At 46.3% G+C, this 21017-nt stretch overlaps 1 protein-coding gene across 2 annotated transcripts in view; it reads right to left on the bottom strand.

Moving 5' to 3' along the window:
• The window catches only part of LOC138480711 (zinc finger protein 729-like), a 664715-nt gene extending 655272 nt beyond the window's left edge, over window positions 1–9443 (bottom strand). For both annotated transcript variants that reach the window (XM_069612417.1, XM_069612415.1), the window contains exon 1: window positions 9045–9443. The gene's annotated coding sequence lies outside the window, so the exon portion shown is untranslated. The remainder of the gene's footprint in view (window positions 1–9044) is intronic.
• Window positions 9444–21017: the final 11574 nt, after the last annotated feature.

Below are 21017 nucleotides of genomic sequence, written 5' to 3'. Positions count from 1 at the left end.
TTCTTCCTTTTCTCGCTTTGTACACTGTGAAAAATGGCTAGAGACAGAGGAATTTTGGCAGAGACTTTCCTCGGGTAATGAGACATTTATATCAATCGAAGTCTTAAAAGTACTGAAAACTCTTGAGCTTGCCACCTCATGGGTGAAGTGGCAAGCAGGATTACCTGAGGATTGGTGGACTGAAATTTGCGGTAAATCACGTTTCATTTATGTATGATGAAATGGACTTTGTTTTGTAAAGTGTCAACTTAATGAAAAGTACATTTTTTTATTTTTGGCTGAAACACAGTAACAATAATTTTTAAAAAAGCTCTATAATATTTATATTTGGCCTTCAGTCACTGTCCCCATCCCCTCGTAGGCATTAGCCCTCACCACCTAGCTACCCACCATCTATAATGTACATCAGAACAGGGCTGAGGATGACCCACAGGCTACAATCATACCTGTAAAACATGTGTGCTTTACTTGCAATTTAACTCTGGTAAAAAGAGGCACATGAACAACCACTACCCAACTATAAGCAAAATATATATGAAAGACTCAAAGGTGCTAAGCAATGAGACCCCTCTGCTCCGCTCCAACATGTGCTGGAATATTTTGGTTGCTGCCTCATGTGTCCCACAGCACCTGCAGAACCCACTCAGCTAGAATAGGAGTTATAATGATTATGCAAAAGGACACTGGCACTGAAAGGGAACACGTATATGCAGCTGAAGAACTTAATTGCAGTCTGGCTGGCAAAGATCATTTTGTTTTGTACAAAACAATTAAACAATTTGAATAACATGTGTTAGTGTTTCCTCTTAGCAAATCCGGTTACATGTCTACTGTTGTTGCTATATGTTCCACTAAGGGGCTAGATTTTCATTTATTCCATTCAATGATGCACTGGTTTTTATATTACAAATGCTTTTCTTTTTGCATGTAGCTCCTTGAGAAAGCTTGCTCGGGGCGAAACACCGGTTGGCATACTGTGTAATAAACATTGAATTATGAAATCAGCTTATGGCTTAAATGTAGTTATATATTATGCAACTACCACTGCTCGTGTGTTGCACATAATCAGGTAGTCCCTGGATCAGCGTAGGGACCTCTTTGCACCACTGATAATCCATTTCTGGGTGTTAGCTGTAACCTGGTCAGGGCACCCTCCTTATGAAGTCCCTCTGCAAACTGTATGTGTTATATGTACGGTATCTCTGATGTAAATGTCCCCCAAACCAAGAAATAAAACGCAATTCAAATACAAATGTAATAGAGAAGAAGTATTATTTTGCATCCCATGCTGAATGCCAAACACCCAAGCGCTGCTTTAAGTTCCTGCTAAGAAAATCTTTATTTTAACCCTGTGTGTGTAAGTGTGTGGGTGTGTGTGTCAGCTGACCTGGGTGGTGTGGGGTCAGAAAGAGGATGGTAGGCAATGGTGAAGATTTGTGCTGTGCGCGCTGCGGTACATATTGGAGTATTTAAGGTTCGGTCTGCGCAGTGCAGGTTTGAGAGAAGGGAAATGTTTAGTGTGGAGGTGAATAGCAAGTAGAGCCTTCTGGTTGATGGTAAAAGGGGTGGTGTAGAAGATCTGCTATATATAGAGCTCACCTGGGTGGCTTGGAAGGATGGGGAGAGATGTGTGTCTCGTATGGAGGTGAGTAGCAAGTAGAGCCTTCTGGTTGATGGTAAATTGGGTGGTGTAGAAGAGTTGCTATCAAGAGAGCTCACCTGGGTGGTTTGGGAGGATGGGGGGAGATGTGTGTCATGTGTGGTGAGTTGTGTTACATATTACAGTATTGTACAGTGTGGTAGGTGCTGCGTAGGGTTGCAGAGGGGGAAGTGATCTGTGCGTATGTCCCATGCAGTGTGAAGTGTTTGTTGGTGGGGAGAGTGTGGGTGCCCTGTGTAGAGCTAGGTGTGTTCTTTAGATTACGGGCCCCGTCAGACCCATTATTGGGGTCTCCCGGGTTCTGTTGGGTGGATGGTGGCATCAAGGATTAACAGTGACAGCGTTTCTGGGATCGACTGAGGTGCGGGTGGTGTGTAATGAGAGGCATTTTGGGAAGGTCAGGACTGGTGGTTTTGCGAGTCACATTTGGATGGAGTAGAGCAGATTAGTGAGTGACCTTCAGCAGCGCCAATGGGTGTTGGGTCAGTTCAATGTGTTTGCCTTGGGTGCTGCATGTGGGAGGGAGAGAAGGCAGTCATCTGTGTACACAGCTACGGGAGTGCATGATTTATTTTATTGTTTAAAGCGTGGACCTAGCTCGAGAGCAGCGGAGCGCTGAATAGAGTGTGGGTAGTTGGCATTTGGGCTGGCATCTTTTAACAGTAGCGCAGTACTGTGAGGTCTGTGCGTCAGTATGTGCATCCATTGGAATGAGTACTTTGTCAGGTGTTATTGATAGAGCCATGTTTTCAGAAATGTGTGAAATTGGAGAATTGTGGGAGTCATTCCGAAGCAACACTGGGATCGAGTTCCAGAGGGTGGGTGCATGACAAGAGAAGGATTGTTTGCCGGTCCTCTCTTTGCGGATGAGTTGTGATTCAATCTGGTTGGTCGATTTGCTGCACGAGGAGCATGTGCCACCAGATTTGGGGAGCTTAGCCACCAGGTACGCTGGAGTGCTACTCATGACTGCTTTGTAGATGATACATGCAGTCTTGAACAGTATCCTGGCCTAGAGTGGAGGTCAATGTAGTTCGCGTAGGATGGTGGTGATTCTGTCAAATGTCCGTGCTCCCGTCATAAGATGTGCTGCAGCGTCGGGGTATTCTTTTAGGGGAGCTACGTAAGCAGCTGGGAGCCCTGTCAGGAGAGCATTTCACTCATCGATGTGCGAGAGCACAAGGGACTGAACTACGGTCGGGATGACCTGCATCGGGATGAAGGCTTTGATGTTTGGATGTTTTGAAGGGTAGAGATTCTGAGCCAAGCTATTTGGGCCTTCTTGGCTATGTGTTTCTGGGAGGGCAGGTTGCTGTCAATGGTGAAGTCTAAGGATTTTGCTGAGTCTGAGAGTTGTAGATCAAATCCTTCTAGGTGCATATCATTGAGCCATTGTTGGACAAGTTACTTTTGAGCAGGCGGACTGATGAGGACGAATTCAGTCTTGGATGGGTTTTAGTTTGAGGTAGGCAGTCGACATCCAGGACTGGGATGATGGCTAGGTAATCGCGGAGATAAATGATGTCCTGCACGCAAAGTACTCTCATGTACAACTGAGTATCGACCACGTATTGGTGGATGGCTATATTGGGATCTTTAAGGAGAGTGCCCAGATGCTCCATGTAAATATTAAAAAGGACTGATGAGAGGATGGAGCCTTGGGGGACTCCACAAGAGACCTGGAGTCGGTCAGAATGCAAAAGTTCACCTAGACAGCATGGTGTCTGCCCGAGAGGTAGGAGGTAAACCAATTAAGGACAGTGCCAGAGAATCCCTTCCTGTCAGCAACGAGGGAGAAAAGGATGCAGAGGTCGATGGTGTCAAATACAGCTGATATGTCAAGGAGGACGAGGAGGCATGGGTCACTCTTATCCATGATTTGGAGGGCATCAGCCACCACCTGGATGGTGGCTGTCTCGATGCTAAAACTTTGGCCAGACCCTGACTGATAGTCATTTACGAGGTGGAATTGTTTGATTCTGGCTAGAAGTTGTGTAGAAACTACATTTTCAAAATAATCCTTTTAGGGAGTGGCGGTGTGAATTGTGCTGATGAGATGGTGTTGCATTGGTTTGCCTTGTGTTGCCTTAAGTGATGCCATGAACTCTTGTGGGTGTGGCAAGTCACCTTGCCATTTAGCTGGGAACCTGGTAACATTTTCTAGTTTCACCACCTGAACTCTAGGTTTCACAAAAGATATCAACCATTCGAAGGCCAACTCAGAAACCCTGGCAAAGCTACAGTGAAATCACCTTGGCAACACCAGCAGTGGAATTACCCTGGTAACACCATCAGTAGAATGGCACTGGCAAAACCAGAAGTTGAATGACCCTGGCAAAACCAGAAGTTGAATGACCCTGGCAACACCAGCAGTGGAATGGCACTGGCAAAACCAGAAGTTGAATGACCCTGGCAACACCAGCAGTGAATGACCCTGGCAACACTAGCAGAGGAATGACCATGGCAACACCAGAAGTTGAATGAGCCTGGCAACACTAGCAGAGGAATGACCCAGGCAACACCAGAAGTTGAATGACCCTGCCAACAGCAGCAGTTGAATGACCTTGGTAACACCAGCAAAGGAATGACCCTGGCAACACCAACAGTGAAATGACACTGGTAACCCCAGCAGTGGATGGCCCTGGCAACACCAGCAGAGGAATGACCCCGACAATACCAACAGTGGAATGACACTGGTAACCCCAGCAGCGGATGGCCCTGGCAACACCAGCAGAGGAATGACCCCGACAATACCAACAGTGGAGTGACACTGGTAACCCCAGCAGCGGATGGCCCTGGCAACACCAGCAGAGGAATGACCCCGACAATACCAACAGTGGAATGACACTGGTAACCCCAGCAGTGGATGGCCCTGGCAACACCAGTGTTAAATGCTGCAGATACGAATGGCCTATTGAGAAGGATGAGTGCCCTTTGACAAAAGTCAACAAATGTTCTCCTACTCCCAGACTCTCGTCAGTCCCAGGGGATGAACAGTGCCCCCACTAGCGTGTGTCCATGGACCCAATATAGCCAGTGGTAAACGATTGCTAGATGTGTAGGACCCTACCTATAACCCCTGGGGCGCCCCCTATGTACAGCGCTCTGTTTCTGCTCAGCGAGGCTTACGCTTTATAAATTGCATTCATACATCCAGGCCTAGTTTCTTAAAATGTGAAGGTAGGAGTTGCCATCTTTCTTATTTAAGCATAAATGATTTACAAAGCACAGATTCATGAGGACACAGCAGCCACATAGGCTCCTTGCGTTCCCACATGACACCCCACCCACATGGCTAGAACATCCCATGCCACATACAGTACCTCCCCCTCATATGTTACCCTCCGCGACATGTACAGCGCTCTGCTGGTTCCTACCTATCTGTGTGCTGTAGAACTCCCCTAATGCAATAAATACTAAACGCCCCAAGTGCAGAACTCCCAGCAGCTCTAAGGTCCATCCTCTAAATCGAACACACATGCTTCAACATGTAAACGGGTTGGACTGGGAAGCAAAAGAAGGCCTGGAAACCATTTTCAAAGAGCCCCATAATATAAATTTTGAGCCATCCCAACTCTTTCCCAAGCATATTTGGAATAAGGTAACCACACAAAAGAGGCCCGCAATGCAGAGGCCTACCGGGAAATCACCAGAGTGCCCTGTAGGCCAGCCCACCCCTGCATTCACATCCGTAGGCCAGTCCACCCCTGCATGATGCACTGTGAGGAATATTTTGATTTTTTAAAAATGAAACTGAATGATGGGAGATCAACCTCTGAAAATGTGTGAGGCTATTCCACAAACATTTTCCCTGCTCACCGCACGGAACGCAAAATTACGCGTACTCCGGGAGGACAAAGCCTACAGGTGCCGTCCTCCCCTGTCATGTTCATCTGGAATGTGACAGCCATGGGTACATTAAAGCATCTCAAGAAGGGGGAAGGCACACCTTCCTCCGGCCATGGGCAGCCTAATTAAAGTATCAAAGGCCCCATGGATCTGCCTTCCTATTGTCTAGTTCGGCTAGGGGCATTGCATACTAAATGAGAAATAATTAAGGCAAGCCTGTGAAAGGACAGACAACAGGAAGGCAGGGCGTACACCTCTTTGATACGCAATGTGTCAACTTGAAGCTAGTTCAAACCTCTCAGTATGAAGGACAGTGAATGGCATGTCTTGGTCCACTAGTATTGTAGGCACCCCTGCAGAGCGGACCCCTTTCAGAGGGAGAAGTATGTGATTTAAAGGACACAGGAAGTCTGCTCTTGTCACAAACTTCAAGATAGACTTCCGCTTTGATCACAGAGGGCCCTGTTAACCAGAGAGACACTTTGATCTACAACAGACAGAAAGATGTGACATGTTTCACCCCTCTACCTTTACTGTTGCACAGCACTCTGTTTCTGACCTCACGCATAACAGAAGATTGTTGGTGGGGACCCAGGATTCGTTCATTAAGGTAGGCTTAGCCTGCACCAATCAATGGAGCCCATTTGGCTTTAATAGAGAGCTGAACCCCTCACTTAGCAGATCATCCAGTGACTTTGAAATGAGTAAGAAGGAGGACTCATTTCGATCCTGGCTGAAGGTACAGTGTACCTTACATCTTCGGCCTCTGAAGGAAGGCCAGGATTTCCAAGAGGGAAGCAAGATCCCTCCCTTAACCATCTCTTAGGGACCAGAGGGGGGTACCCGACTCAGAGGACCCTTCCAGCAGCTCCAGAACCGGTACCCAGCCAGCACACAGCATGCCCTGATAGTTTCTGCCAGCAAACTTACAGAGTCTCTGAACAAGGCTGTTGAATGAAAACACTCTCCTCAGCTTTGGGCCGTCCGCCTTTAAAGAAAGCCATGAGCCCTGCGAAGAAGCTAGGAGGTGTGCCACACAAGAGCCAACCAGCATCCATCTTTAAGGACATTTGTGAGGCAGTCGAGCTCTCGAACCACGACCCACTGCACCACTGACTTGTCACGCTGCAGTCACTCAAGCCATTCGAGGTGCGTCGTCCAGCATTGCAGATCCGCCAACCCGCACAGAGACGATTCATGACCCTGAGCCGCCGTGTAGGCCAGCCTGCAGCCGTCCGTCCAGCATCGCTTTCCGAACTGCCTGCTGCCTGATACCTGCAGCTGTCTCCCATCTTGAAATCTGTTGAAGGAGTTGAAAAGCGTCCTCGAACCGACTCAACGCTGTCGAGCATCAAGAACATCTGAAACACCAGGTCCATTGTGGTTCTGTCCCCCTGGTCCTTCTCCGAAGGCCCCTAGTGAAATGTATGACCCCTTGCTCCCTTGGTGCTGAAACCAAATAACCTTGAACAATTAAGACTGATTGGTTTACTGTTTACCCTCCTGTCAGTATCCAGAGTGCCACCATTTCCTTCGTGAAACTTTCTGTCCTCTGTGTTCTTTTACAGAGTGGGTTGTATTTTGGAGTGTGCTAGAACTGTTTGTTGTTGTAATAATAATAAAGTAGATATTTGGATACAACCTTGATTTACAGTACCTTTTATCAATGGGAAATAATTTTTGTTGTGTTGCAACTAATCAACGATCCATGACCTTACGGAGATAAGCCTACCGTTCCGTCCACGTTACCAAAATTGGACAAGGAGGTTTATAATTGACTTGTGTTCCAATCTGTTCGGATCCCTGCTTGTCTACTAGAGGTGTGGGGCGGATTGATGGTTTATAAACCTATATTCATCCCTGGACCACTGGTGCCCCGGAAGTTGATTCGTCACATGCATGCCTGTAGGCCAGTCCACCCCTGCATGGACACCTGAAGGCCAGTCTACCCCTGCATGCACGCCTGTAGGCCAGTCTACCCCTGCATGCACATTTTTGTGAGCCAATAGTTCCTTTTTCTCGCTGTGCTATTTTCATATCTATGCCACTATATGACCGCATCTCTCCAAGCCCTAATTTCTCTCCACTGGCACCCAGTTGTTGCTAGGATCAAATTCAAGGCCCTCTGCATCATCCACAAGGCTTTCTGGAGCCTGGAGACCCCGCTACAGCCAACTCTTTCCCTAAATACTTCCCCGCTAGAGCCCTTCGGTCTGCTAGCTCCAGCTCTCTGCGAATCAGATGCTTCTCCAGGCAGAGAGCAGGGGGGTGGGGAGGGGATGCAGATGTCTGTCCTCCGCAGGAGCCTCCCTCTGGAATGGTCTCCCTACCCCGCTCAGGCTTGAGCCAGATCTCGTTAAGTTCTGGAAGCTCCTCAAGACCCTCCTTTTCTCCTCCTCCTTTACTCTCCCTTCCCCTGCTAACACTTTCTTCTGTCTCATTGACTTGTTGCCTGGTTCCCACTGAGTACTACACGCCTCCAGCGCCCCCTGCCAGCCCAGTCCCCCCTTCCCTGCACTTACCTGCATTCCCTGGCGCTTGCCCCTGGCCTTCCCTTAGCACTTGCACTTTGCCTCTTTCCCTTTTCCTTCCCTACTTAGCACTTGTTTTTGCGCAGACCAGGACTCCGCCCCCACCCCCCACCCCCAGCACTTCTTGCTCAGCACTTGCTCGTTCTGAATGTCACAAGGCCTAGTAGGATCGCTGTGGAATCTTTTTCCCATCCCCTCTTTTTTGTCTTGTGGCGCCTTGAAACACCATTTTTTGTATAGGCGCCTTACAAATATTCAATAAATAAAATAGGAGACCAACATGCACCCCTTATCTGCTAGGAGCTACAGATTATCCATGGGAACGTTTTAATGGAGCTATATAAACATAAATGGTGGGTGGGCGATGCCCTGTAGCTGTCTCATGTCACAGATGGGCAGCCTTGCATTATAATGGGTGTCCCTGGGGGGGGGGGGTGCGGGAGGGAGAGGGGCACATGGAAAAAGGAAATAGACCACACGAGTCAGTGCCCCACTTACATCGCCCCCTAAGGAAGTAGGGGTAGCACAAGCCCCCCAGCGTATGCCCCACACAGGCACATGAGAAGGATGAACCCCCAGTACACCCTCGCCCCCACCCTACTGACCTGGGCGCTGCAGTAAGAATAAAACTGCAGCACGTCACGTGCTTCTTTTTCATTCAAATGTCAACTCCAGGCACGTGCTTCTGCACTGTGGCAAGTACTTGCATTTTGCACACATTGTAGGTGCTCATCCAGTCCTGTTTTTTTCTTTGCATTCTGGGACTTGTAGTTCAGATTTTCCCATTACAAAACTCTGACTACAAGTCCCAGAATGCAAGGAAAAAACCAGGACTGGATAAACCCCTACATATTGGAATGTGTCATGTTGGGAACTACGCAAATGGTGCGTGTGTGAAAATGTTATGACTAATTTGGGTAAAATGCATATAAACCCCTCAGAAATCGCGCGGGACATTTGAAGTACATCGGGGGTCTGGGGAGGGGGGGTTGGGGGTGACTTACTTGGCGAGTCTTTCTGGGGAGACTTCGATGGTCCCTGGAAGAGCAGCTCATCAAGCTGCAGAGCAGGGAAAGTGCAGCCAGGTCCTGCAGCAGAGGCAGCAGGAGCAGCAGGCAGCAGGGTACAGAAGCAGCAGGCAGCTATGCCAGGGGCACACAGAGAGGCACACGATGATTAGACTGAGGGAGGAAGAGAGGCAGAGGACAGGATGAGAGGGGAGGGGCAGGAAGAGAGGGGAGGGGCAGCAAGAGAGAGGGTGGGCAGGTCTCCTCAGCCCAGAGCACGGGCATTCAGGACCCCCAGCCTGGGATCACTGTGGGGGGGGGGGGCAGCAGGGCAGGGGTCTGGGGGAGGCTGGCTCATGGGCAAGGCCAGGCGCTTCCTTCCTCTGCTACTGCTCCTCTTCCTCTTTTTACAATTTTGCATGCGGCGCTTTTCATCAAGGCTTAGTGGCGAGCGCCCTCTAGTGTCCATGTCATTTCATGCACTCCACTGGAGGAACTGCCCATTTCCCAACCACCTTTCAAGCTGTTTCAATGTTATGTTAAAGGATATTTATACCGCGCATTATCACCACCAAAGTGGTTCCCTGGCGCTCTGGCGGGTCTGAAAGGAAAGGGGGTGGGATGGGTTAGTGGGACTCAGCGGGAAAAGAGCAAGAAAGCTGTGATGTGCTGTTGGCAGCATCAGTTCGGTTAACACCGTTCGCTGAGCTTAGGTGCACTTTTCGGTTGATAGCCGTCATGTGCTGTTGTGTGAGGCTATGTGTGGTTTGTTGCCGTCATGTGCTGTTGTGTGAGGCTATGTGTGGTTTGTTTTGTTGTTGCATTGTAGTGAAGTGCGTGTGGTTTGCTGGGTTTTACAGGTATGGTTGTGTTTGGTTAGAGTTTGAGAGGTCTATGCAGAGGTGAGATTTGTAGTAGGATCAGTGACATCACTGTTTAGATGTGACGCATGTCAACACCCACAATTCTGTCTGGACGCGGCGCAAGGCCAGTCATCATAACCCTATCCAGATGTGACGCAAGTCTAAACCCCACGACCCTTTCCAGGTGTGACGAAAAGCCAAAACCCCAAACCTATCCGGACGTGACGCAAGGCAGAGACGTTTTTATGGGAGGGCGAAAGGGGCACTTGCCCTGGGCCCCCACCTTGGACGGGGGCCCCACAAGGCTGCCTGATCTGAAGAAGTAAGATTCCATTGTTCACCAAACTTAAATAGCACACATCCGGATATTTTATGGGGTGCTGCTGAGGCTCTAAACTCATTGCCTTTCTGTTTTGACAAGAACATTCTGCCTCGATCAATTCATCATGTATTGCTTTCTGTGTTCACTGTGGTACACACATAGTGTACACATAGTTTGTGTGTTCCTTACGGCACAACTCTCTAACATTCTTTCCTTCCTGTGAGAATTATGTTGATCATGTGCAATAGGCAATGGTGGAATGCATATTGATAAACTGAGTTCTACAATGTTTCAGAAGTTAGCTCAGTGTGTGAAGCACCCATTGCAGAGATATGTGTTCATATGCAAAATTAGAATATCACATTCCAGCAAGGCTGGCTGAGCCTTTCCTATGTCTGAAGTTTATAAAATTGCCTACATATTTACTTGGTTTTGCAGAACAAAATCTGGTGGTATCACCAAATGTACCTGCACCAGATAGTGAATGCTATAAAAACTAACATATCTTCCATATGGTGAAGGTCTAGAAATTGGTTTGTTAAGATGGGCTGTTGTAAAACCTAGGCAATTGCCTCCAACAGTGGCATAAACTGTTAGTCCAAGAGGTGAATAAGCATCCAAATTCAAGACTATGGAACAAAAGTGTTCATGCGTGTATCCTGGATTTGCCAGCAGACGATAAAGTGATCCTGGTCAAATCATCAAATATATATCTTACATTACTTTGATGTCTTCTGTGAGGTTTGCCTTCTTGCATTAGCCCATTACTTGATCTGTCTTCTTATGTAGGCCAATTGAGTGGAAGGGTTGGTAGACAGAAGAGAGCGAACCAGATGTTGCCGGCCTCAGGCAAGCATATTCTAAGGTATGCTTGTTTGATTAAAATAACTGTTTGCTTTTTGGTAAAAGTCAAAGGTTTTTATGCACGTTTATAAATGAAAATGTCACAAGCCATTGTTTTGGAAGTATTTAAAGCTTTAAAATACAAAAGACAAACCCAGATAAAATGTGTTAAATTACATTGGTACGTCGGTACTTATATACTATCCTTGATGACGGAGAGAATCAAGCTAGAACCATTCCCATTTTGCATAATACCCTTCTATAATATTTTGTTAAAAAATTGTAATGTTTGGTAATGTGATTTGTGTACTTTCCAATTTCGTTTTTATAAAATGAAATTGTTTTAGTTCATGTTAAGAACTGGAAAAGAAAGTGTTTAAATATTGAAATTGCAGAGTTGGCACAAATTCCAGCTTCACCCCTTCAGCCATTAACCAGTGTGTGATCCTGGGCATCACATTTAGTCTTATATTGCCAGTCCCTAAACCTTTCAAAATTGACAGCCCTTCAGGAGTGATTTTCTTCTCATGGTATGATCTTCATAAAAGACATATTCATTGTTTAACTGGCTATAGGGCTGCTTCTACTTTAATAGTGAGCATATTTATATCGCACACCACAGGCATTTGTTCCTTTGATATCTAATGGCAACACTATTAGAAAACCATATCCCACTTCTAATCTCAGTCTGTCTGGGTAAAGACATCTTCCTAGTAGTTTCTAATCTGCATCCACTATTCATGCTTTCTCCTTCCTTTCAATTGGTCTCCTCTATCCATGCACGAGCACATTTGCGTTCTGTGATGCAGCTAATGTGAGTTCTCTGTCTATTATGGGTTACATGTACCTTTTACATACAGCCCTGCATTAATACGACATCTACCTTCCTGGATGTTATTGATAAAAAGTATCCTGCATGTACTAGAACAGTAACCTCTTTGTATACTGCTAATTTTGGTCTTCAAATGCTACTTGTTTATCATTCTGATTAGAGCAAGAATGAAGAGGGTAAGGGGACCTAAAGGGAATAAACATGCTCATTATGCTGTGAGACAGAATATCAACCTATAGGTTGTGAGCGCGATGGGTGGAGGTGGGGGGATGCGTGACCAGTATTCTTGATCCCTTCATTCCTTTGGTTTGGTGGAGGGGGCCCCAAAGATGTCCATGCCCAGGGCCCCCAAAGTGCTTAAGATGGCCCTGACGCAAGGCCAAACACCAAAGTCCTGTAGAGGTGTAATGAAATGCCAAACAGCACAATCCTATCCAGATGTGATGCATGACCACCTCTGCAATTCTGAGCAGATGTGGCACAAGGCCAAACCCCACCATCCTATCTAGATGCGGCGCAATGCCGAAGCCCCAAATCCTATCCAGATGTGAGGCATGATTACCTTCACGATCCTATCCAGATGTGACGCATGACCATCCTCACAACTCTGTCCAGATCTGGTGAAAGGGCAAACATCACAAACCTATCTAGACATGGCTCAAGGCCAAATGCCACAATCCTATCCAGATGTGAGGCACGTTTACCTTCACAATCCTATCCAGATGTGACGCATGATCATCCTCACAACGCTGTCCAGATGTGGTGAAAGGCCAAACCCCACCATCCTATCTAGATGCGGTGCAATGCCGAAGCCCCAAATCCTATCCAGATGTGAGGCACGTTTAACTTCACGATCCTATCCAGATGTGACGCATGATCATCCTCACAAATCTGTCCAGATGTGGTGAAATGCCAAACATCACAAACCTATCTAGACATGGCTCAAGGCCAAATGCCACAATCCTATCCAGATGTGAGGCACGTTTACCTTCACATTCCTATCCAGATGTGACGCATGATCATCCTCACAACTCTGTCCAGATGTGGTGAAAGGCCAAACATCACAAACCTATCTAGACATGGCTCAAGGCCAAATGCCACAATCCTTTCCAGATGTGAGGCACGTTTACCTTCACAATTCTATCCAGATGCGGCGCAACACCAAACATCTTTTTTTAAAAAATTAAGATTTATGGTTTGTACAAAAGAAAACCTTTATCCTTGATAATCATCCTAGTCACATATAAACAACTGTCCCACACTGTCATGAATACAAAAAAGGTGGTCAGGGAGTAGAGGAGAGCTGGTGACTGAGGTACAGCCAGGGTCAAGATGAAGGTAGAAAGAAAGAGATGTCCCCCATTTGGTCCATGCAGTACTACTGGTTCCTTCAAGGTCTGTGTTTGTTCGATTTGGTAGAATTTGGAGTGAAAAGGAAGACTTCTTTCATAAAGTTTGATATCGCGCAGGTTAGTCTGACGTCTTCACCCATACAGACTGTCCTCCACCACTCCTCCATAGAATACGACATTTTAGTCGTTATGATCTTGCCCAAATAGTTCGTTCTTTGGGCCGTGAGCCTTGCGCAGGTTGTGGCCAAATGTTTCAGAGTTTCTTGTTGCTCCTTGACTTTGCAGAATCTGCAGCTGATATCCGCGGCTGTAGTAGCAAATATTCCCAGTGGTTCCCGCGTGGGTAGAATGCTCAGACGGAATTTCAGAAGGACATTTCCATGTTGCACGTTCGGAAATGTTGTTCAATACTTTGGAGGATGATTGAATGGTTTCATTCGAGCCAGAGGTTATGCTTGCGTTTTGCTTGTTTTGTTCGGATCCAATCCTGCTGCCACAGCTTTCGCTTTGCTAGATTCGGGTTGGTAATCAAAGTATTTTCTGTAATTCCTGAATTGCCCATAATATCCTTGCACTCCCTTTTCTTTCCAGGCCTTTAATGGTAAATCTTCAGAGGAATCATGATGCTTTAGTATCAAATACGGGTCTGGGGTATCACGCATGATGCATTTTCTATAAAAGGCCCGTGTTTTCCATACTACCATTCCATGAATAGAAATCAAGGCCATTTCATGCCTTATAGCTGTTATTGGGGTTCTTCTTGGTAGCCTTACAGCCCGTCTCCAGAATAAGCCTTCCAGTACATTCCACATTTTCCAAGGGAGTCATAGCAACGCTTCCGCTCCATATGTGATTATTGGCATGACTTTCATCTTATAGAAGTCCAGAATCGTCCGTAACGAGAACTTGCCATATTTTTGATGAATTATTGCGCCCTGAGATGCTAGGACATTGACACGAGTCCTCAGTTCCAGCTGTCTGGGCTTGTCCTCAATACTTGAGCTTATGGAGACCCCCAAGTTGACCATTTCCTTTACCAAAGGAAGTTCGAGTTGGTTCAAGGACCATCTAAAAGGTTTCTTCGATTTTCCCCTCATTTCTTTCAGAACCACAATGTTGGTTTTTCCCTTGTTAATTTGCAGGCTGTTTTTGAGGACATACTTCTGCAGACTGGCCAGTCTCCTCTGTAAGCCTATCAGTGACATCCATCAGGAGTAGGTTGTCGGCATAGAGAGACCATGCTAAGGGAAGCCCATTGATTCAAGGTGGAAATGTCCTGACTTCATTTAGGTCTTCATATAGATCAGAAAGTAAAAGGTTAAACAGCGTCTGAGCTAAGGGGCAGCCCTGCTTTAGCCTTCTCTGGGTGGGAATTTCTCTTGGTAGCAATCCATCGCAACTCACTCTTACCTGGATTTTGGTGTTTGTGTAAAGAGCCTTAATTGCTCCCAATTTGCCATCTTGTTCCATAAGAGTTGCCTCTCAACACTGTCAAATGCCTTTTTTATGTTCTATGAAGGCCACATACATTTCAGTATCTTTTTTAATTGCCTTCATTTTTAGGAGGTTGATCAAGATCAGATTAGGATCTGTTCCTACTCCCATGGTAAAGCCAGCTTGCCGAGGATCTCTTTTTCCCATTTTGGTGAGCCATGCCTGCAGGTGTTTCAGTAATATGGCTGCAGAAGGTTTTCCGAGCACATCCAGCAGAGCGATCGGTCGATAGTTGTTTGGGTCTGTTCTGTTTTCTTTCTTGTAGATCGGTACTATAATCGCTTTTTTCCAAGAATCTGGTATCTCCCCCTTCTTTAGTACATGCTCGAAGAGTCGCAAGTTAAACGGTGTTCATGCTACAAGGTGAGATTTGATAGTTCTGTAGGTCACACCATCTAGAGATAAATGCTTTCCATGCTACAGGATGAGATTTTTTTACCAGTTTGTCTCTACTGATAGTTGGGCAAAGCTTCGGAGTTTGTTGTGTAGTTCCAATGTTGGCAGAGTATTTAGTCTGTTCAGATTTGTTGGTCTGCTTAAAGGGATAGTCCAGTAAACATTTTTTTTAAAAAATAGATAGGCAACATTAAAAAAATAATACTAGCACTTTTTTTAAAAAAAACTTCCTATGTAAAATTTTGAGCTATTCAAGCTCAAAATTCGCAAAAGGAAGCACATGGGGCATCCATTTTGTGAAATGGATGCCCGCCTGTGCTGGCTTTTGCTTTTGCGACACTAATGAAGGAAAAGCCAGCCAGCTGTAGTAAACAAAAGCTACCGCTGGGTGGCTTTTCCTTCATTGGTGCTGTACGCGGAGGACGGGGACCGGAGACCAGAGCAGGAAAGCTGCAGCTGAATCTCGGTAAGTGCTATTTATTTTTTTTAAAAAATAAGCACTAGCTGCAGTTTTTTTTCTACGTTTTCTGGGCTGGAGGAGCCCGGAAAACTTAGAAATAAAACCGCAGCTTTAAAAACGTATTCATATTTGCGGATGCTTTTCAAGCGACCGCAAACATAAATACAACGTTGTGTTTGAAAACGCTGCGGTTTTCCTTTCCAAGTTTCTCAGGCTCCTCCGGCGCGGAGGAGCCTGAGAAACTCGGAAAGAAAAACCGCAGCGTTTTCAAACACAACCGCGTTGTGTTTCTGCTTGCTGGGGCTATCACTTTGGGTCTCCGGTGCTCCCCCAGGGGAGCACCGGAGACCCAAAGTGAAAGCCAAGGCAGGCAGAAACACAACGCGGTTGTGTTTCTGCCTAAATCTGCTTTCCCATTTGGGGCTCTCGAGCTCGCCACGGGGGGTCCGAGAGCCCCAAATGGGAAGAAAGATTTAGGCAGAAACACTGCAGCATTTAGCATTTCCCATTTGGGGCTCTCGGGCCCCCGTGGGGAGCCCGAGAGCCCCAAATGGGAAATCAAATTTAGGCAGAAACACTGCAGCATTTAGCATTTCCCATTTGGGGCTCTCGGGCCCCCCGTGGGGAGCCCGAGAGCCTCAAATGGGAAATCAGCTGTAGGCAGAAACACTGCGGCATGTAAATGCAACCGTGTTGTGTTTCTGCCTGCCTTGGCTTTCACTTTGGGTCTCCGGTGCTCCCCTGGGGGAGCACCGGAGACCCAAAGTGATAGCCACAGCAGGCAGAAACACAACGCGGTTGTGTTTGAAAACGCTGCGGTTTTTCTTTCCGAGTTTCTCAGGCTCCTCTGAGCCGGAGGAGCCTGAGAGACTTGGAAAGAAAAACCCCAGCGTTTTCAAACACAACGTTGTATTTATGTTTGCGGTCGCTTCAAAAGCGACCGCAAACATAAATACAACGTTTTTAAAGCTGCGGTTTTATTTCTAAGTTTTCCGGGCTCCTCCATCCCGGAAAACTTAGAAAAAAAACTGCAGCTAGTGCTTATTTCATTTTAAAAATAAATAGCACTTACTGAGATTCAGCTGCAGCTTTCCTGCTCTGGTCTCCGGTCCCCGTCCTCCAGCGTAAAGCACCAATGAAGGAAAAGCCACCCAGCGGTAGCTTTTGTTTACTACAGCTGGCTGGCTTTTCCTTCATTAGTGCTGCAAAAGCAAAAGCCAGCACAGGCGGGCATCCATTTCACAAAATGGATGCGCCCATGTGCTTGCTTTTGCGAATTTAGAGCTTGAATAGCTCAAAATTTTACATAGGAAGTTTTTTTTAAAAAAAGTGCTAGTATTATTTTTTTTTATGTTGCCTATCTATTTTAAAAATACATTTTTTTACTGGACTATCCCTTTAAGATGATCCGATGAATGTCAGTGATTTTATTTTTGAAGTGATCATCGCAGAGTTTTTGAGAAGGTACCGGTGTGTTGTTACATCCAGGTGGGTTCCTTATTTCGTTTATGATGCTTAAACAGTTCCCTTTGGGTGTTGGTGGCTTTGTTGATTCAGTTTTCGTACTAATTCTTTTTGGCTTTGCGAATTTCCGTATTGTGTGCTCGGATTTGTCGTTGGTATTCTGATTTCTTGGTCTGGTCATAATTTTTCCTCCATTATATTTCAAGCTTCTTGTTGGTTCTTTGCATAGCATTGGGGAAGGGCGTAAACCTTCTTGCCGTTGCCTGCTTGCGTGTTGCTTTGAACGTTTTTTTCCGGGCAGATACTGTCATTTGTTTCTGTGATCCATTTCTGGATTAGGTCAGTTTTTTCATTCAGGTCTGCTTTGTCCAGGCTGTTGGTTGGTGGTTTTGTGAGTTCCAGTTGTTCTATTAAATTACTACCTTTGATGGTTTTCCAATTTCTTTTCAAGACTGTGGGAAGTTTTTTGGGCTTAACCCGTGTTTTTGTTGGTATTTTGATTATGAAGGGAATGATGAGGTTGTCGCTCCAGAGATCTGTATTGGTGGTGCGATCGTGATGAGTTTTTTGTTGGCGACGATTGCGTTGAGCGTGTGTCCTGCTCTGTGTGTTGCTCCTTTTACCATCTGGCGTAGTTTCATTGTTTCAAGTTGCTCGATTTGTGATTTTTCTGAGTTTGCGTTCTGTTCATCGAGCCATATGTTGAAGTCTCTGAAGATGATTAGGGGTTCATGTTTGATGGCCAGGTTTGCAATTGCTTCTATGAAGGTGTTGATATGATGATATGATATGGCATTTGTAACGCGCCTATACACAAGTGTTTCAAGGCGCGACGAGGCAGGGAGGGGGGGAACAAAGGGAAGACAGACAACGATCCTACTAGGCCAGGTGTCATTCAGACCGCGCAAGTGCAGGGGTAGGGGGAAGGGAAAAATGCAAGGGGAAGGGGGAGGGGGGAGTGCAATACAAATAGTAGAATAGAAATAAAATAATAAATAAATAGGGCCAGCTGGTGGCAAGTGCAAGGTAAGTGCAGACAAGTGCTGGGGAGGGGGTGGGGGGGCTGTAGTGATACAGAGACAGTCCCGCAGTGCAGGGGTTGCCAGGGAGGCAGTGCAAGTGAAGAGTGACTGGGTCCAGGACCGAGGTCGGCGAGAGTGGCCCAGTTGCAGGATCAGTGCAGTTTTGGTGAAGAATTAGTGATGATGAAGGTGGCATTGTAGGTCTGTGGTCTGTAGATCAATATGAATGTGAGGTTCATTTTGGAGTTCACTGTCAGGCGAAGGATGAGGGATTCGTAGCCTCTGATGTTTAGTGGGTCGTCTGTTTTTATTTTCATGTGCTCCTTGTAGGTTATTGTGAGTCCTCCTCCTCTTTTTCTTTCCTGTGTGGATTTGAAGTTGTCTGGCAGGCAGTTGTGGAGTGTAATCTTGTAGTTGTCATCCAACAGGGTTTCTGTGATGAATAGGATGTTGATTCAACCATCGCAGAGCAGGCCGTAGATCTCTGAGGTGTATTTGGACACAGATCTTCCGTTTATTAGATTGCAGTGGATTGTATAAGTCTGTTTTTGTTTTGTTGTTTTTAATGGTTCCGTCCCGTAGGTCGGTTTCCACGTTGGTCTTAGGTTGTCTGGTTTGTACAGTGGGGTCAGTTTCATTGATGAGTAAGTCCGCAAAATTGAGTGTTGAGTTGCTGGTTTCTTCCAGTTCCTCTTATGTATTTTGTTGTGGCTGGTGTGCGTGTCCTGAGGTTTTGATGATGTATGGAGTAAGGACGTTGTTTTCTGTTCTGTTCCTACTTGTTGCTTCTGTTCCTTTTCTGTGCCGTCCTGGTGTCTTGCTGTGACGTATGGCATTGTAGGTGGTGTTGGGTTGTTCTGGTTTTTGGCCTGTCGCAAGATAAGGGGCATCATTACGACCCATGCGGTAACCATGGCGCCAGTAGCGCCATGGTTACCGCCAGTATTTTACCGATTCTGCCATGGTGAATGGCGGAATTACCGCCCCATTCCAAGGTTGGCGGGGCGGTAATTCCCCATTCACCATTGGCCTTTCCCCATTCCCATTTTTGCCCCCATAGGCCTCAATGGAAATGGGGAAGGCGGTAGTTAAAGTACCGCAAATTGCGGTACCATAATTACCTCCAAGGTCCCTTTCGGGTCCAATCCTTAACAGCTGGTAAAACCAGCCGTTAAGGTAGGGACCCGCAAAGGGACCTCATAATTAGGCGGTAAGGGGTTAACGGCGCCGCCACCTTTTACGGCGCCGTTAACCCCTTACTGCCTGGGTTGTAATGAGGCCCACAGTGTTAGGTATAGTGATGTTTCCCTTCTCTTGGAATTTGTTCTGTTTTCGGTTGTTTTTGTAGGAGTATGTTCCGTCGTCTTGATTATTTCAGGTGTTGAGGATGTGGTGTGGTGTAGTAAATTTTGATTTGTTTCTTCTCCAGTTTTTCTTTCACGCCATGCTGTTCTGTGACGTGACATGTTGCTGTCCTTTGTTGTGTAAGTTAAGAATTTGTGCTTTATTTACATTTTTGGTTTTGGTTCTGGTTGCCAGTTACCGGCAACAGCTTCCGGTTTTTGCTAAGGGTGTCCTTAGGTTAGTTATTGTTTGGCGGTTAGCAGTTGTGGTCTGGGGTATTTTGGGGGTTGGGTTGTGGGGGTCAGAGGTTAGGTGTATGGGCCCAGGATACATTTATGGTGTTGGATCTTTGGTGTCCTTCTCTTTGGCTAGACTATCTTGGAGTCTGGGAGTATATGGGAGGGCTCTTGGCTGAATTTCAGGGGCAGCAGTGAATTTGATGCGCCCAATGAAATTTCCCAGTTGGGACGTGGGGGGAAATCAGAGTTCTAGGACCCAAGTTTTAGGACCCAAGCTCGCAGAGCACATCAGTGAATGAGAGCAGACCCAGATCTGACCCTCCTGAGAAGTGGGAGAAAAGGGCTAACATTTTAGCATATAAAACAGTGCAATGGAGTACACCCAGATTTGATTTTCCTGGATAGTGGAAGAAAAGGCCTGACATTTCAGCATAAATAACAGCGCAATGGAGTACAGCTAGATTCGATTTTCCTTGATAGTGGGAGAAAAGTCCTGACATTTCAGGATGAAAAAACAGTGCAATGGAGTACACCTAGATTTGATTTTCCTGGCTAGCAGGAGAAAAGGCCTGACATTTCAGCATAAATAACAGTGCAATGGAGTACACCCAGATTTCATTTTCCTGGATAGTGGGTGAAAAGGCCTAACAGTTCAGCATAAAAAAAGTGCAGTGAAGTACATCAAGACCTGATTTTCCTAGATAGTGGGAGAAAAGGCCTAACATTTCAACAATTTCATCATAAAAAACAGTGCAATGGAGTACACCCGGATTTGATTTTCCCAGATAGTGGGAGAAAAGGCCTAACATTTCAGCATTAAAAAACTGTGCCATGGAGTACACCTGGATTTGATTTTCTTGGATAGTGGGAGAAAAGGCCTGACATTTCAGCATAAAAAACAGTACAATGGAGTACACCTAGATTTCATTTTCCTGGACAGTGTGAGAAACCTTCAGTTGACCTGCCAGGAGGCACACTGAGGAGAAAAACAGGTAATACCCATCCCGTCCACTTAATCTCTCAGAGGCTGTAAATATCGCTCAACCTGAGACAGTGAAGGAACCAGAGGATTACGAAGAGGCATTATTTGATGAGATGAGGGAGTCAAACAACTTGAACACCAGCAATAGCATTTCGGCGGCCGACGGAGTGTTACACATTGTGGTAAAAATCTTGCTAAAATTATGCGTGGTGATCCTTGAGCAGGTGAAAAAACAGGGGCTAGTGCTGGACCAAATGTCCAACTATCCCCTAAACAATGAGACACCAGAAACTAGTACTGAAGGGACTGCGCTTGAAACAATCAGAGAGCAAACCCAAGAAGGGGCTGAGCAGGAGG

The sequence above is a fragment of the Ambystoma mexicanum genome, chromosome 5p, assembly GCF_040938575.1.
Source record: "Ambystoma mexicanum isolate Mex_15411 chromosome 5p, UKY_AmexF1_1, whole genome shotgun sequence".
NCBI lineage: Eukaryota > Metazoa > Chordata > Amphibia > Caudata > Ambystomatidae > Ambystoma > Ambystoma mexicanum.
This window is presented reverse-complemented; position numbering and strand designations above follow the sequence as displayed.